At 46.3% G+C, this 18908-nt stretch overlaps 1 protein-coding gene across 1 annotated transcript in view; it reads right to left on the bottom strand.

Annotated features, from left to right (window-relative positions):
- Positions 1 to 18908, bottom strand: part of STARD10 (StAR related lipid transfer domain containing 10) — a 357564-nt gene that overhangs the window by 131469 nt on the left and 207187 nt on the right. The gene's annotated exons all lie outside the window — the stretch shown is intronic.

The following is an 18908-nucleotide window of genomic DNA, read 5'->3' on the forward strand; positions in this document are numbered from 1 at the left end:
TACGTTGGATTACTATACTACGGCAAGACTCCCACAATGCACACATTTATTACAAAAATGAGGAGACATCATGTAACCCTTGGGACAGAATCCAGAGGACACTCTATCCTTATGGAGAAGGCAGAGCATCAGTGCTCAGTGGAACACAAGTCTTGTGATGCAAGTTGTTTAACTCGACACATTACTAGTACACACTAGTACATAGCACAGGGGCAACGTGCTGGTCCTGGAAGCAAAACCACACAGAGCAACAGAGGTTTGAATCCCAGATCCACACTTAGAAACCAAACTCAGGTATTAAGGGCGTTATAAAAAAAAAAAAAAAAAAAATAGTACACAACAGAGGCAATATACTTGTGAACTGAAGGCTTGTGATTTGCTACCCACATGTCATTTTCACCTTTCACATCTGCATTTTGACAAAATCCCCTAGTCAAAGAATTGCACAATTTCATTCATCGGGTGCCCCAATTTTGTATTTTTGTGCCCATTCACACTCCGTAACGTGTGCCTCGGATTATTGAGTTTATAATGTCACCTTTCTTTATATGCAGCGTCTACAGCATGGTAATCCGGAAAACGGGCACTTTTAAAAACAAGTATGATAATACATCACAAATCAAAGAGGAAATGCCTCAATAAGATGCAAAATGTTTAGAAAAAATAGGATTTTATTATTTTATAAATGTGTAGTTATAAAAAACAGCTGCCACGTTATTGCCAGTTCCAATTACTCCTTGTTAGTACACCACAGCCTGTGTCCAGTACAAACCCTTGCCGCCGCTCTAGGCCCCATTATCTTTACTTTTAACCAACTTTATTTGCAATGAAATGATCAATCCTTCAAAGTACATAAATAAGAGAAAATGCATAAAAGCAACAATTTTAAGACAACATGCCTTAAAAACAAAATATAATTTGAACATATCTAGAACTTCAGCCTGCTTTATTAAGAATTCTCTTACAAGAAAAGCCTGTGTATGCACCAAGCTTCCAGGCAACTTGTGGGTCATTCAGAATTTTAAGATAGATAATGCAACTCTGCATTGGCAGATGCCTGCACTTTCCAAAGCCAATTGCAAGTACAGGAACAAAGACATCATACAAATTGGACAAAACAGAAGAAAATGCATAACTTTCAACAGCATTGTAACAACCAGGGCAAAGTTGCTCAGATAATTGACATTTTGCCCATGGCCCTCATGTCACTTTCACTATGCAGGGCTAAGCATGGCTGTTAAACGTATTCCAAATGTGGTACCAAGTCAAGTTACAAAATATAAATTGCTCCACTGAGGCACGATTTTCGACAAATTGAATACCTGTTTTTCACAATTCCAGAATTCGCCCAATTTTCAAAATCCCATTATACTTCAAGATTAACATTCACTATTCGTACAATGCTAGCATCTCTCCAGTTTGTCCAACCCAAGAACAACCCCAGTTTGGCAATCTGGTATACTGGTAGTTTGACAACCTCATAAAATTCAGTTTAAACCATCCCAGTAGGCTCCCAGTTTGCACGTTGAACCATTGAAAGCAGAGGATGGTGATCAGAAAACCAGTCCTGACTGAAATGACAAACTCTGGATGTACTACAGTTGTACTAACTGTGAGGAGTCAGAAATGAGAGATGGACACAAGGTTGTTGCATTCTTGATTAAAGACATTTTTATTAAATGAAAATGGGTTGGAATAATGCCCCTCTAGCCCTATTCTTAAGAGGAACTTCCCTACCCAGAAACTGAAACGAAGGATCTGTCTGCGTCGGGAAGTCATTAACGGAAAAGCCATCCTTGTGTCCAAAACAACCTATCCTGACCCTCACACTTATAAACAAACAACAAAAGGTGCAAGGAAATGTTTAACTTGATGTTAGAAAACGTTTTCAAATCCAAAAGTATCAGAATGACTCCAGCGAAAATGTTCACCAAGGTAAAGACCCCCGGATCCAAAAGGTGGTTCCCTTTCCCCTGTATTCTTAAACAGGATGGCAACATGTCTCTTTAGGTAAAAGTTCCTTTGTTTCATCACTGGACTCCCAAAGTTCTTTGTTTAAGCAAAAAGTTCTGTTAAAATAAAACGGTCTGTAAAAGTCTATCTGTAAAAGTCCTTGCATCTTTGCAGATTACCTGGTATGCTCTCCTGCCAGCACCTTTCTACAATTTCAAGCTGCCTACTATACTCGCCTGCCAGGACTTCTCTTTAGGAGTTTCAGATCACCTTGTTTACTCTCCTGCCAGGAATCTTTTACACAATTTCAAATGCCTGGTATACTTGATTGCCGGGACGTCTTATGTGTTTCACAGTTCCCTGATACCAGTTCCGCTGCCCGGGTTATTCACCTGCCAGAGCTCAGATGTTTGTTTCACAGTTCCTCGATATACCACTTCAGCATATACAATGTGGTGCTTGGTATATTTGTCTATGGTATTATTTGCTCAAATGAACTTGCTCAAACTTCTACCCAGCACCTTGGCATCTAATGCATCTGTTTTTGATTGGTGTTTGCATTTATACTTTGTCTTGTCTGCATTCAGACATTCTTATTATTGAATCTTGCCTTTGTACTTTGCCTTGACAGCATTCAAACAAACTTTGCCTTTGCATTTTTTCTGCAAATATTTTTCTTATTGGGTATTGAATTTGTATTTTGCCTTGAAAGCATTCAAACATACTTTCCTTTGTATATGTTCTGCTTTATCAATATTGTACCATTCAATCACTTATTGGCGTGCTTGTCGGAACACCCCAGAGTTCCCAGCTGCTTTGGGCAGACTCGTCGGTTTCTTCCAGCATCTCTGATGTTGCTGGTGCTTCTGCAGTATGGCTTCTCCACGCGTCTTCCAGTTTGGGGTGTGTGCGGACGCTTCTCAGGTATCTGGCGTGGCTCTGAGGTGATCCGCTAGCTTTCCGCCGTGGCCCGGGATGAGGACTCCTGTCCAGTCAAACGGTCCTACCTCTAGGAGCATCTGCACTGCTCCTGGCATCTCCACGACCTTCCTTGCTTGCACACAGCCTCTCTCTCCCTGTCCCGGTGGCCTTCTCTGCTTCACCAGCTCTCTGTGTGCCTTACGTTCAGAAGCCTTAGCGTGGATGGCAACATCTCCTTCGGCACGGCTTGCTGCACCTCTCTCCTCCATAGAGCAGTTGCCCTTTTTCAATGTACCACTCATTGCAGATTTTTAAAAACAACTACTCTGCATGTTGTACCTGTCCCTTTGCAAAAACTCCCTTGTCTTCCTCCTTGTCTCAGTACCCGAGTAGTTATGGGAGTTGAAAGCCATAACTTTCTTTGGGCTTTTAACTTCTGGATGATTTTTGTATTTGTATTTATTACATTTTATATAGCGCTTTACGCCAAAGCGCTTTACATTACAACAACAAGAATACATTACAAGCATAAGTACCAAACTTGAGTCAAATAATCGAGAACAGTATGGAGAACAATTCGCCGAGAACTACAGAACAAAACAAAAAATAAAATAAGGAGCTGTCAGGAGGGGGATGAAGAAGGTGAGATTTTAAGGAGGGGCGGAAGGAGGAGTAAGAGAAGAAGGAGCGGATAAGGAGAGGTAGAGAGTTACAGTGTAGAAGGGCAGGGAGGTGAAAGGATCGGAACCGGGAAGGGGCACAAGGTGATGGTGGAACAGTGAGAAGGAAGAGGTCAGCAGAACGGAGGGGGCGAGAGGGGTGTAAAAAGAGAGGAGGGAGGAAAGGTAGGGAGGGGCAAGATCATGAAGAGATTTAAAAACAAGACAGAGGAAGTTGAATTTAACTTGTGAATGAAAGGGAAGCCAATCAAGAGAAGAAAGCGAAGAGGCGATGGAGTCATGAGGAGAGAGAAAGCAAATAATACGGATAGCAGGATGATAGAGGTATTTGTGGGGCCAAGATTAGAGGCAGGGAGGCCAAAAAGGAGACCAGAAAAGTAGAATAGATGGGAAAAGATAAGGGAAGAAATGAAGAGTTTGGTAGCGTGTAAGGTTTTCTTTTCTCACAGATTTCACAAAAAGGCACATCAAGATCAAAAGATGTTGTGTGAGTTGTGGGTGTTTGGGTGAAAGGTGGGGGCCCCGACTCAAATGGAGTCTAAATACCACAAGAGTCTATGAGCAGCAAAATCTGCCCGACGATCAATACTTTTTCACACACCACAGACAGAAATTATTTGAGTTAATTATTCATAGCTTCTACATCTACAGTAGCCTCTGAGTGCAGTCTCCCGAGTCAGTGTTGTTGTGCCATCTATCTAGGTTAGGGGATAGAGAAGAGACTGACCCTTCACTCGCTCACTGCTTTCCTCACAGCTAAAAACAAACGCACACTGCAGGAAGTCAAATGTGTTTTTAATCCTTCCTTCTCGTGTGTCTTATGGCAAAAAAATATTTTTTTGAAAAGGGGGAATTTTCAATTGAACCCGTTGAAACTGGTCGACCTGGATAGAGGTTTAGGGTGATGACCAGAACCCCCAAGACTTCCAGATAGATTGCAAGCTGGACTAAAACACATTGTTTTATTTAGCAGATTAATTCTGCATATTTTTTCTGTAGAATTACACATACACAGAAAATTCCCCCTTTTTTTTTTTACAAAAAAATCAATTCTCTGTGATGTGTGAAATAGCATGGAAAAAAGGCCATTAAGAACTCGGGTGACAGGGGGGGGTTCCTCAGCAAGAAGGAGGGGGGACATTGACTCCCCCAAAGAAGTCATAACATCTCCCTGGTAGTTCTCGGTGTGCAGTCAAAAAAGTCGAAAACATTATGTCGAAAGCCATAATGTCAAAAAAACTCGAAAATAAATAAATACATTTTTTTAAAAATTTAAAAAAATTAAAAAAAAAAAAAAAAAATCACATTTTTTATTATGTTTATTTTGTGTTCTGGGAGTAAAAAAAAGGGTAAAACACTAATAAAATTATAAAAAGGAGGTTTGGGGGGAACCCCCCCCATTTCGAACAAAAATCAATAAAAAAAATAAAAAAATAAAAAAGAAATTTGTAGGATCAGGTAGCGGCTGCCGTCCCCAGACCACGTCGAAGAGGTCACTGCCAGGAAAACAGAGGATTCCATCGGAGTCATCACATAACACTCCCAGTTGGCACTCTGCACATATACAGGGCATTATAGGAATGTACTGGCCGTTTTACAAATCCTATTGGAACACTGGTTTGACAACGATCGCCCTACCCCACCCATTTTTTACCAGCATACAAGACGCTACTATACATTGCGGGGATACAAAGTTAGAATATACCCCATTTCAGTAATTTCAACATTCACTTTTTACTTTTGCACATTATTGGCATTTACCCACTCTGCAATTATACATTCTAACTTTACTGGTACGCAATCTCAGTGTACTAGCAGTTTGGCAAACCAGTACACTCCAAGGTTGCGCTATGCCAGCATACTCCACGTTTTATAATCGAGGAGCATCCAGTTAACTGAATCCCAGCAAATAGCCATTTCAAGAAGCCTAGTATTTTCCCCATTTTGCAAAGCAACCCAGCACACAATGACAACCACCGCATATGCACATTGCGAGCGATGCCTTCAGATTCAGAATATACTAGTCCTACTTTGGCAACCACAGAATATTCAAGTTTGGCAGGCAAGCCTGGCATATTCCCAGTTTGACCATCCAGATGTATTCCAGTTAACAAAATTCCATTGCACTCCCATTTGGAGAATACTGGGATATTCCTAGTTTAACAAGCCCACAATATGAAAACCACCCCAAAACATTATGGGGGACAAGCTGGTACTTGGTAAAAAACCTGCTTGTGCAGCCCAAACAGAAAAGACACGGAATATGCCCCTGCTCATCGTAATTAATAATGGCAAGCAGCGGGATGAGGTTCGGGGAACCTCAAGCCGAGACATGGCCTTCAACCTGCAAGTGGAAAAGGGTAAGACGTCAACAGCTGCACTGTTTGAACCTCAATGCCCCTACAGGCCAGGAACTCGTGAGTAGTTAAAAGAAAAACTGGAATACATTTATGCGGGGAACATGCTGAGCTTTGGAAAATGTTTGCAGCGGGACTTGTGGTATAATCATATGTTCTGTTGCAGGGCCTGTGTGAACTGGCCATGATGACATGGTATATATAATTACTGTGGCAGTACAGAATAATTATTTATGTAGAAGGTGAGGAGAGGAGAGAGAAAGAGCGCACAGGGACGAGAGAGCAGTGTGTATATATTGTTTTTCTTTTTTTTTCTCTCTCTCTCATCTCTCTCATCTCTCTCATCTCTCTCTCAGCGTGGACCTGGCTTCGAGAAGCAACTGAGTGCTTTACAGAGGTGTACAACAATACAGATGTACAGCCGGGAGGGGGGAGACAGATGGACTCCGTGGAGGGGGTACAGTTGTACAGTGCGGTGGGCAGCGTCTAGTGAGTCAGGTGGGATGGGGAGGGGCGATGTGATGGCCCAGGAGTTGAGGCGGAGAGACTCCTTGAAGAGGTGGGTCTTGAGTTATTTTCTGAATTGTAGGAGCATGAGGACAAGTCTGATGCTGACAGGTAGTAGGTTCCATCGTAATAAATGAGGGACAAACATCCCACGAGACTCTTCTAGTCAATTAGTATTCATGTCATCTGTGACCAGACTTCAGCCCAATTATTTGAAGAAAACCTTTACAATACACGAAGGCAAACTAGGAACATGAACAATTAACATAGAAGAAACATTTCAATTAGTTATTGTCTAAAAAAAACATTTCTACTGCAGAAGGTTGCGACCTCCTTTTCAAACCAGTGTCTTTTCGACCTCCAGTGACTGAAACCTATTCCATCGCAGCTGTGCGCCCAGGAATCTGCAAATCCATTTAAAACGCTTTCTGGGTGAAAATGTAATTATAATCAAATGGGGAACTAATTCCCACTGATTGTAAATGAATATTGATGAACACGATCCATGCCACCAAATTAATTTCCAGAATAACAGCGTCCTGACCAGCAACCCGCCGCAGCACACGCACCAATCGGGCGCGGCACAGGAACTGGGAGACCGCTTTGCTGCCCCCGGCCTATAGTGCTGCTTGCAGAGTCAAGACGCTGTTCACAGGCCAAGGCAAGACACACCCAGAGTCGTCGCGGAGTCAGCGGTCAATAATCAAGCAAACGCCATCCATATTATGGTGGGTTCAAAGAAAAGCAAAAACATACCTTTCTTTTTGTAATGTGGGGGTGAAAAGGTCAATTTCAGATAAGAAACACACCGCAACCTAGTAGCATTCTATGTCAGTTAATTTCTACACCAGAGACACACAGCAGTGCACTGTGGGTATGCAAATTGGCCGAAAAGCTTGCTTTTTTGCAGTAGGCAGAAACTGTATTTGATCTTATAGGGTAGTGCGGTTTCATACACAGCTCTATCAAACCAAGAAACCAAGTACACGTTCCATCACCACATTACCTCCTTCAACACTCTTCCCTCCACCAAATCAGAGAGTGGAGTTACATACCTTCAAAGGCCTACTGAGGAGAGATATAAATCTGGTCAGAGTTCATTGTGCAATTGAAAAGTGTGTGACTGCTCCGCGCTCAGTAAATTTCCTTCCAAATGCAGGATGCCTATTGTGGGCAGGGCCCCACACCTGACAGGGGGGCTCTCCAACCTCACAGTAGAATTACACCGTGTGGGACCCAAAGAAGGTCAACGGAAGAGAACTCCCCCCAGCACCGGCTGAGGGGATCCCTCGGACAAGGTTCAATTCCTGAGTGACTCCGGTCAGGGCCTCTTGTCTTGCCTGGGAGAACTCTCTCAGACCATGGGCATAACTTCATCCCCATCCAGAAACTCTTCCGCACACATTGGACCTGCCCCCTGGGAAAAGCACTTCCTTTAGTGGCTTCAGCCCCTAAACTTGCCAGTGGTTAATAGGTTAGGGAGACAGGACTCTACATCACTGGGGTGCCCTGGGCCAGGCTACTGGGCTGCTTCCGGATTTGTGGTGGCACTGCAACCCAATTACGCAACTTACGTACCAATCCCAACTGAAATACCAAGGGTCTTTCAAGGGTGCCCTTAATGGCACTACATGCCAACAGGCTTAATGTCTTGCCCCCGCCCCCCCCACTGCCTCAGTGGTAGCAACCCCACAATGGGGTGGTGACTGCTGAAGAGGCCGGCTTTGTCCAAAGCCAGACCTGGACACATGGATCCATTCAATTTCCTCGACCGATTCCTCCATCTGCAAGTACTGTCCTGCCAACCTTCTATAGTAGAGGGGGGCCCCCACTGCTCACTGCGTCCACGCCTTCAACACTGGGTCTGGTTATTAGACAAGCTGCACCTCCTAGTACTATCCCTAGAAATTCCAATGCCTAAAGACACCACGCCTGATCGAGGGTATCTGTGTAAAGGATCCAAGACATATTGCCCCTCCTGGCACCAGGCAAGGGGGCAATTGGGGGATCTAGTTGATCTTTCTCCTCCTTCCAAGGAGATCTGCCCAAGGACATTTAATGTCCAGTCTTCTGCCCGACCTCCCTCCCCTCATGAGGAACCCGAGGATGGTTGTGCCGCAAGGGTGCAGACTACTTCTAAGCCTAACCCGCCAGCGGTTCCTTCTGATCTTCTGCCAGACAGGGGCGGCTTGGTCTGTATCTGTGCTCTACCAGTGGCCCCTATAGAGAGGGGAATCAAACCTCCACATATACGAGCGGCTCTCCACGCAACTACCTGGATCTCAGGGTGATCGGGGGTGCATACACCCAGGAGTCGGGACACCCACCTTCATTCTGGTTTCCCCAGTGGCCCCATGGACCACAGGGCTCCGGGGAGAGAACAGTGTCTTTCTAGGGGGTTGGCTCACTTGCATGTCTCCAGAGGGCAGATGGTTCTGGGTGCATGTTCCGCAGCCTCCTGACAGACATTTGATCTCAAGCAGCCAGCGCCAATGGGCCGGCTCTCGCCGGATCCGAGATCAGATCTGTAGCCGGATCTCGGGATCCGGCTTGCCCCTGCCTCAGCTCTGGCCAACAACCCACCCAAAGCCCTGTGTGATATTTTTCGACTGTCACTTAGTGAACAGAGGGACAGGGAGAAAAGTGTTGCAGTGCCCAATAAAGGATTACACAGCGCTGGGCCCTGGGGGGGCCGGACGGACACACGGACGCACGGACCGACGGACACACGGACACACGGACGGACACACACACACGGACACACACACACACACACACACACACACACACACACCCCCCGTCCCCCCCCTCCTCCATCCCCCTGCTCACCCGAACGGAGTCCCCCTGCTGTTCCTGTATTCTCTGTGGCCGGACGCATTTCTCTTCACCAATAGCAAATAATGGGTGCTTTACCTCCAGCCCAGGTGACTATCATGCAAACTCAAGTATCGCCCCTATACTGAAGTTTGCATGACGGTGAGCTGGAGGCAAAGCACCCTTTGATGCTCACCGGCAGCTCTGGGCCTTGCATCAGCTCCCTCGTTGCTGGGGGGCGGGAGTGACGTTGGGGGTGCAGTGCTCTCACTGGTGCCATCTGTGGAGGGGCCAGAAGGGCTGGAATTCACATGCCAGTCTTGCTACTCTGAAAGCCCAGCAGGACTGGGAAATTAGGTCACCTGTGTTGGTTAGTCAAGTGTTTATGAAAGGCGAGCACCCTGAATATACAAAAGCGACAATCCCAACCCATGCCTTGGACAAACACATTTTATAGCACTTTTTTTTTTTATAAGGAATTGCAAAAAGTAATACGATTAGCAATCCGTTTTTAATATATAACCTCTCAGCAATGGTCACTCAACCTGCTGAGCTACCCTGCAATTCTTCTACTGTAGAGGGGTTTATGGATCCCTCAATGTAATAAAAATCACTGCATTACCAACAGTATTTGGGGTGCAGGACTACCATGGAAGTGATTTAAATCGGAACTGATGTACAGTGTGTGGTTAGGAAAGAAGCAGCATTACTGATATCACACCATTTTTAAACTATTATTTTGCACATTTCCTTTGAGCGGAGTTCAACTGCAGGCTCCGCCCCCTCACACTTCGGCGCCTCCAAACTCTCTCCCCCACCCCAGCCTTTGTGGGATCCCCTTCACATTTTTTCCATTTCCACCACTGCAAGCAGCTTAGCTGTCCAATTAACAAGCTCAACCCCCCCCCCCCACAATGGAAGTATCTTATTGGGACGGGGTGAAATTTGCAGTGTATCCCTGCTCTGGTCCAGGACGACGACTCCTGCCACATCACGCCTGCCTCGCCTACCCCGCCTGGTTCCTTCTGCGGGGGTGTCCCACACTAGGTGGGGAGGTTCCGCTGTGGCCCTACATTGACCCAGTGGACAGGCTCAATGGGGCCCCCTCTTACCAGCTGGTCTCAACAGTGGCAGAGGGTTCTGGGACTCTCCTTGGGTGGATGGTACTACGCCATGCTTCACCCCACGCCAGCATGGGATGGTGAGGTACTATGACACGCTTCACCCCACGCCATCATGGGATGGTGAGGTACTATGACACGCTTCACCCCACGCCATCATGGGATGGTGAGGTACTATGACACGCTTCACCCCACGCCATCATGGGATGGTGAGGTACTATGACACGCTTCACCCCACGCCATCATGGGATGGTGAGGTACTATGACACGCTTCACCCCACGCCATCATGGGATGGTGAGGTACTATGACACGCTTCACCCCACGCCATCATGGGATACATCCAAGGGTTCCGTCTCTCTCCCATTAATATGGGGTGGTCGCACAGAAAAGGTATTTCCCTGCACTAAATGAGATGACCCCCCCCCCCCTTTGCCTGCTGTCTTTTCAGCCAGTACTGCCAGTTCCCAAGTCCTCCGGTGTTTCACATACTTGGGAGGTAGAAGAGCTTTCTAAATTATTTCACAGCAGGGAACGCAAACACAGATTGGGTGTGGGGGTTGGTGTTCTCGTGAGCAAGGGGTCTTTGAGGCCTTGTTTCTCTGGGACCTCTGTATACCTTGCTGCCATGTCCCTCTTCCTAGCCCCATCTAGGAGTTCAAGGAGAAGAAACATTGGTGTTATTCCCTAGGGCTGTGAAAGGACTACAAACAGGTAACCTTATCACAAAGTTTGATTCATTTGTTTTGGGCCTTGAAAGTAAAGTTACAAAACCAAGAAGGCAGGTTCTCACCTCTACTTGGTGCAATTCGTGTGAGCCTAAAAACTATGCGACCGAGTGCCTAAATCGCAGACTCGGCACAAAGCCGGCTTGACTACTTAACTAAAGTGTGTGATCCTGGGCTAATCATTGCTTGATAAAAATGTGAGTGCCGTAATGTGATTACATTTAAAAATATCTGCTATTCAAAAACAGCCTTAATCACATTGAAATAGTATTGCTCAGTGTGTAATAATAGTGGCTATTACAATATTAGCATGCTGGTGTTAGCATTGGAAACAATGGGTCTGCAGAGGTCCTTTGCCACTGTTACAAAGCTTGACGTTTCCTTCTCAACATTCCGCCTCAATGCCCAGAGTCCCCTTTATGCAACATCCCACCAGGTAAACGCTCGCTACAAAGTCCTAAGCACATTTCCCATTTCTTTTTGTTTTGTTACTAAGTTACTATTTTTAATACACTGTCCAAAGGCCCCTCTAAGAAACGGAAAAGACACGACCTGTGAGCTCGTTACTTATAGGCTAACCAGCCCCCATTTGCAAACTCTGCCTGCCTGCCTGCTGAAGACCTGGCAAATGAGCAGATGAGCTGGCCCGGTCATGCAGGACGGCGCAGAGCCAGCTAGTGCTTTAATGACCAGTGGCAGAGAGGGAACGACATGGCTCATCAGATCAGTCGTGCGCCTTGGGGGAAGAAAAGTATGAATCGCTGCCAATGCGAATGAGCGGCCAACGCGCAAGATAGGCCGAACCGCGGCGCGTTGGCCGGTGACTGGCGCCTGCAAGCAGTGTCCATTAGCAGCCCCAGCAGAACCAGGCACAGCAAGTGGGGAGATGTTATGGCACAACACTACACCCAATTACCTCTTGGAACAGAATGATCCCGTGTTTAGACTTCTCCAAAGTGCTCTGAAGGTAAAGGCTCAGGGAGATTAAGTCGTCTGCCCAGGTATGCACATCTAACAATATAATAAAAGGCCAGATGTATGTTTATCACCACTAGACCTTCGCCTATTGTCACCACTGGAGGGTGCTGTTGCCTTACGATATATAGTGGTCCTACTGTGTTAATGAAAACCTGCACTTTGGCCCATGTACACCGGCTTCTACGCAAATTTTCTATTAAGAGTCAAATCTGGCAATCGATCTTCCATCAGCCACATAATGCCACGGACCACAGATCTGGATCTTTTATACCCGGCTACCCCAACACTGGACGTTCGGTAGTTCCATTGCAAACAATGCACTGGCAGAGGGCAAGCAATAAACACTGTGGAGGATCGGAAGACAGACGCTGACTGAGGACCTTCGCAGTATTTTTATCAAATAATTTCTGGACCAGACAATCCTTATCACTATGGGGTATTGCCAGCCTATATAAATAACTAAAAGGTGCTTGTCTGTCACCTTGCAGTGTCCCAAAAATAGAATGGGCACACTGTCGAAAAAACTATCACTATGCGACCCTAATATCAAGAGAATGGCTCCCTTCTCCTGACGGGTGCTCTGGGCAATGGGCTCCTTAGTCATTGGCTTCTGGTTAATATGCAACTCTCTCCCGAGACTGTAGCCTTCTCTTTTCTCTAGAGAAATAGCTCATTTTGACTTTTGGCCTAATCCTTCGCTCTGCCCGGCAGTTCTCGTTCTCGCTCGGCTGCACCGTGTTTCGTAGGGGAGCCGGGCCGATGGTTGCGGCTCCTCTACAGTCGTCTCTGTGTCGTTCTATGGGCAACCTGCCCACCACTCTGAATTCATGGTCACGCGACCATCCAACCCCAGTCCCTTCTGCTTCTCGTCTCCTCCTCACTCCGAACTACCAGCGTTTGTCACTGACCTCCGGCATTTTTGTATTTCGTGGGTTCCGGCGTCGGCTCCGCCCTCAGCTTGGCTCGGGAGGATAGCTCAGCGGCAACGTGCTCGCCTTGGAAGCAAGACCATACAGAGCAACACAGGTTCGATCCCCGGGTCCACGCTTAAAAACCTCTGGGAATTAAGCGCGTTATAAATAACCTATCATATCATATCATGTCATAGGCATTACAATTCCAGGGGACTTCCTCTACGTCAGTCTGCGAGCCGCTCGCCTCATTCTCTCCTCCCTCATCGGGGACATCGAGTGTTCCTCCTTTAATCCACTTGTCATAGTAGAATGCCGATTGCACTAAAAGAGATACTTACTGGTCATGAGATAACATGGCACTGCAAATATCATGATTCATTTTTCATGATATGTGACGACGCGTCAAAATCACTGTCAAAATATGTGCAAACTGGGAGCATACTGGGCTTGTCCTGGGTCTGCTTCTGAAACTACTGCGTGGCAAGCCTAAATCGCTAGTAACAGAGCCAACACAACCTGATTTACACTGCCGCTGCCACAGGCCTAATCAAAGGGTTTGCACGAGTGGTAGAGCCTCCACAATTACAACTGAGGCCAGCAAATGCAATGTACCCAGGTAGGGATTTTGGCCGAGTGCCCCACGGTGCAAATCCTGCAATGCACCAGTGTGACACCCAGCCACATTTTACCGCCACCACGACCAGTGCCAATCCGGTCACTACTTCGGGCTCCTAACACTGCAACGAGGGTTCTTGCTTTGGTAATGTGATGTGCGTGCCCAGTGGGAGGCACTGTTGGAAGCCCCACCTAGACTGGTCTTCTTTTAGGCCGGTTGTTGCAGGCTGAGCCATACCAGGTGGGCCAGCTGTTCAGCCCAGCCCCGCAAGCTAAAAGCAGATACTAGCACGCTTGTGCAGTCTATACCAGGGTGTCCACAGATGGGCCGGGAGGATATCTCAAGGGCAACGCGCTCGCCTGGGAAGCAAGACGGCGCGGGGCAACACAGGTTCAATCCCCGGGTCGTGCTTAGAAACCCCTGGGTATTAAGCGCATTAGAAATAACCAATTACAATTACAGATGGTTGCAGATTCAGCCAGCCAAGGCCCTAGACTGGCATGGCAAGCACTGACTGGCCTTTGGGGCAACACCTGTTGCAAGAGGGCATTTAAGGCCGGGATATTATGGGTTTAGTGAACAGTCGGCCCACGTTGGGCATAACCTCCAGTTAGCTACATGTTGCGTGCCACTTGGATATAATGAATAGTTCTCATGTGCCTACTAGGCATAAAGGAAACTGGCAGTGATCTGCTAAGTGGGCATGAGCTAGTTTGCTCAATGGGCATTAGGGAAACTGGATATTATGAGCGGACTAGAAAATGTAAACTGGTAAGGATGCGCTGAGCTCAAGTAGACATCCAAAAATAAAACTAGAAAAAAGATCCATTCATTGAAATATTTGATGCTTCAGAGAAGGAGTGTCACTTAAATGCCCCTTCCCTTCTAAGCAGACTCCTGGGGCCGCCCCATGAGACCCCATAAGCAATCTGGGGCAAAAGGGGCAATAGCTTGTGCCTCCGAGGAGCAAGAGCTCCTTAGAAGCTCCAAAACTCCAGGAAGAAGGAATTTGAATTCCTGAAAAGATAATTCTTACTCTGACCACTTTTAACGACTGCCTCATTCTCTTCTATTTCCACTCCCGTTGGCAAATCAGCTCTGTTGCAGATCTGTGCGTCATCGGCCAAGATGCAGGGTTCACTCGCATCCTCCATGTAATGCCACAAATCACAGCGTAGACAGTATTGAGATTGGTTCAGGCTCTGAATATAGCGCCAACATGTCGGCTTCTGGCCACAAAGGAACACCCGCTGGTGTCTTCCGCCTCCTCCTGTTGCTCAGGGTGTAGTGCGCAGTTCATCATTGACCCCGCGGTGTGAATACTAAACGTGTATGAGTGTCTTTTCATTAGAAAGTGTTCTTGGACTTGGTGTCATCTAAGTAGACCACCTCCATCGCTTTTCCTTATGGTCAGACCTGAGAAAGAATTCTAGAAATTTGTAAGAAGGGTCTTTGCTTCCTTATTCCTTCATTAGAAACTTTGCCTCCTTTAATTTAGCCTCATCAGACCATCTCTTCAGGGGTCTGCAACCTTTGGCTCTCCAGATATTTTGGACTCCGACTCCCATGATTCCCCAAAATTTGACTATGCTGGCTAATGCTGATGGTAGCTGTAGTCCAAAACATCTGGAGAGCCAAAGGTTGCAGAACCATTACATGTTCCAATGGTGTGTCTCAACTGGTGTACCAGGCGTGTGGTCACCAGCTCCCCATCTGTCTGAACTGGGGCTGTTGCCCGTAGCACAGCCCACAGCACCCAAGGTGACACCCCAGAGAGGAACTGATTAAGGTGCAGCCAATCCCTGCCCAGCCTACTCAATACCCTCCGATGACTCCCATCTGACTCCCTGATCGTTACATCTGGTAGTTAAACCGGATTCCTATTTCCATGTTAAACAAAAGAACGAGGGGTTGGGAGGAATAGGCTGGATTCGAAAAGGGAAGGCCATTTTTCCTCCGAACAATACTCCAGATTATCGAAAGTTCACAAGCAAATTACAATAGCTGGAAAAGGTATGCTGTATAGCGTCAGGGTGAAGTGGGTTGTGGGGTGAACAGGTTCTCCAAGGACAGAGAAACGGGTTAACGCGTAGTTTACCACCGGTTATTTAGCTCAGTGAGTTCAATTCTGGCTCGTGTAAAGCCGGCAGCCAATGGCCTGAATCCCAGCTGGGCTGATTTAGTCCCCTCCCACCCCACCCCCCCAGGTCAATAAATCGAGTAGCCGTTAGAATGATAGTGGCACCTACTTTTAAAGAGCTTATGATCGGGAAAAATCAGCCACTACCACTATATACACAAACGTAATCTTAATAGCACTTTACACATCAGTTCATAAAAATCAAGCAGCAAGCAGCCACCAATTCATCAAAAGCAAGAAGCAAGCAGCCACCAATTCATCAAAAGCAAGAAGCAAGCAGCCACCAATTCATCAAAACAAGATGCAAGCAGCCACCAATTCATCAAAAGCAAGTAGCAAGCAGCCACCAATTCATCAAAAGCAAGTAGCGAGCAGCCACCAATTCATCAAAAGCAAGTAGCAAGCAGCCACCAATTCATCAAAAACAAGTAGCAAGCAGCACGCTGTGGGTGAAGGGGGTTTGAAAAACCGCCTCCCTATCTTTCGCTCCCGATGACAAAAAAAAGGTCCCTCTTTTCTTCCATGGGATATAACAGGTGTATAAAGACAGGGCTCTGTGGACAATTGACTCACCATAAAATAAAGTCCAGCATGATGGGACATGAAACAAACTCTTAATATTAACCTTTTTGACATTAAGGTGCCAGTGCTTTTCTAATTTTAACACTCCCTTCCCTTCCTTTCTGTTAACAACATTCGCCTTTATACGCAGCCTATCCTCGGCTAGGCCACTCTCGGCTCAGGCTAGGTAGTCACAGAATTAACATTCCAGAGTTTGCTCTGGGGTACAAAGCATAGAAATGTCAGGGCAAATAAAACATGCAACATTACATTTTATACTAACATACAAGTCTCCATATCAAGCCTTGGAAACCCAACTCAGTTATCAGATCAGGACACCTTAGAATAGGGCGCAAGATTTGCACGAGCCATGGACTAGTGATATTTGACTGTTGGTGAAAAAGAAAAGGTGTGTTAGGTGTATGTATAGAATTGAGGTGACAAGTGACTCTTATGGCTGGCTAGTAACTTGCATCTTGAAGGTTTCCTCTCTGCTTTAAGGCCTATACTCCTCCTCCCTTTTGCAGAAAAATTATCGAACTAAAAAGGACGGACATGCACAAAACCCTCCCCAACCCTGCATCTCTCCCTGTGTTTGTAACATCTACTACCCACTTTCTGATCCTCTTATGTTCCCCTCGATCATTTTGTTTCCGCCAGAAGACCAAGGTCTGAATACCCCTGGTGCCAGGAACAGTACTGGCACTCCACAAACACGTCTAGGCTCTCTGAAACAACTACATGGGTGATTTAGTGCAGTATTTAACTGCATTCACATAACGTCAGGACAACACATTTCAGTGGGGGCATATGAGCAGGGCTTTAAGTTGGCCGGGGCTAGGCAGGGCTCTGCCCTGGCAGTCTCCAAATATTGCCCTTGAGCTAGGGATCTGCTAAGGCTCTCCGAACAGACCTCCCTCACCAAATTACTTCATAAATATGAGTGGAAATACTGTTCTTTGCCAGTAGATGTGATTAATTACTGAAGGTGACAACATCAGTTAAAGAAATGTGAAATTAGGTGCTTTTCAAACAGGAAAGGAAAATTATAAGAGGATACATTTGTTTGATTTTTGCCACACATTGTATTAAACTATTATCTAGAAATCCTTGAATTGGTGTGTACTAATAATGGATTTCTTTCAGAAGACCTGTGGGATTGCATGGTGTGCAGCCCCCTTCCGATATGACGTTCTATTGCATATTTGAATATATTTAGTTTGGTCAAAATGTTAACACACATTAATGATGCATTTGTTCAACCAGAATGTTTTCCTTTTGTTGCGCATATAAAAACGCAATTGGCTCCGTTAGGTCACTCCTTTTATTACAGAACCCAATCCTCTTATAAAGCTTTATTCGCTACTTGGGATTTGATGCTGTGCTAGACCCTTTTTAGGCCCCACTCCAAAATATTGCATCACAACGCATTAGAGCTCCCCCCCTCTCGTCCCCTCGATTTCTTATCCCACGCAAAGCACTGCATATGAGGTTTACTCGGTGGTGCAGCCCACAGACCCATGATGCCATGTGGCCATCGAGGGCTCATCAACGGGCAGCAACTAATGTCAAAGGGTGCTTTTTATAGCACACAGCTATCAACAGTATGATTTTGCTGTGCTGCATTCTTGGTCGAAAGTGCAGTCGCGCCACACCTGGGGTGTCTATGGAGTGGAACCTGCAGACCGGCTGGATAGTGTCTTTGGTGCAGATTGCATACATGTGGGGTGGCTAGCGGGTGTGGAGTTGGACGGGTGCTCCAAAGTGGCACTGCAGCCTTGTTGCTGCAGGTACATTAAGTAACCAATGAGACTAAGGGCCCGAATCACAGAGTGTTTTCCAATGGGATTGTGCCATTATAAAATGCTTCTGTGAATCAGGCTCTAATTCACAGAACTTTACACTGGTGCAAAGTGACTGCACTGCCAACAAACACCCTGATTCACAGAGCTGTGCAAAGTGTAATTTTTTTGGAGCAAAGTCATTTTGCACTGCAAAAGTACTCTTTGCACCTCGCTAAATGGGCCCAATTCATGGTGCAAAGAGTACTTTTGCAGTGCAAAGTGATTGCGGCCAGAGTGCATCATGCACTCTTGTCCCGGGGGGATAGCTTAACGGCAACGTGCACGCCTTGGAAGCAAGTCGACAAGAAGCAACACAGGTTCGATCCCCGTGTACGTGCTTAGAAACCTCTGGGTGTTTAAGCGCGTTATAAATACGTAACTAAGACAAAAAAACAAAAAAAAACCACAATTACGCAACTAAAAAAAAAAAAAAAAAAATTCCTGCAACAGCACCTAGATGCCTGCGGGCTGTGTGAGCGCTTTAAAAAAACAATGCAAATGCACCTGTACATGTCTCAGCCCTGCAGGTATTTGACATTTCCGGAGCTCCGTTGGCCCTCAGTCCTAGATTGTCCGCCTGGGTGAAACGTCTGGACAGGTTTCTGTCCGCCATCGGGAAAGATCGCGATGAGACTAAGAAATCAATCGTGCTGTACTCTGCTGACTCTGCAGTCTGCAACAGATTCGAAACCCTATGTCTTCTGATGGGACATTCTGTGCGGCCAAGACAGCACTGCAGGATACTTTGTTCCCATGGTGAACCTTGATTATGTGAT

The sequence above is a fragment of the Ambystoma mexicanum genome, chromosome 7q, assembly GCF_040938575.1.
Source record: "Ambystoma mexicanum isolate Mex_15411 chromosome 7q, UKY_AmexF1_1, whole genome shotgun sequence".
NCBI classification, from domain to species: domain Eukaryota; kingdom Metazoa; phylum Chordata; class Amphibia; order Caudata; family Ambystomatidae; genus Ambystoma; species Ambystoma mexicanum.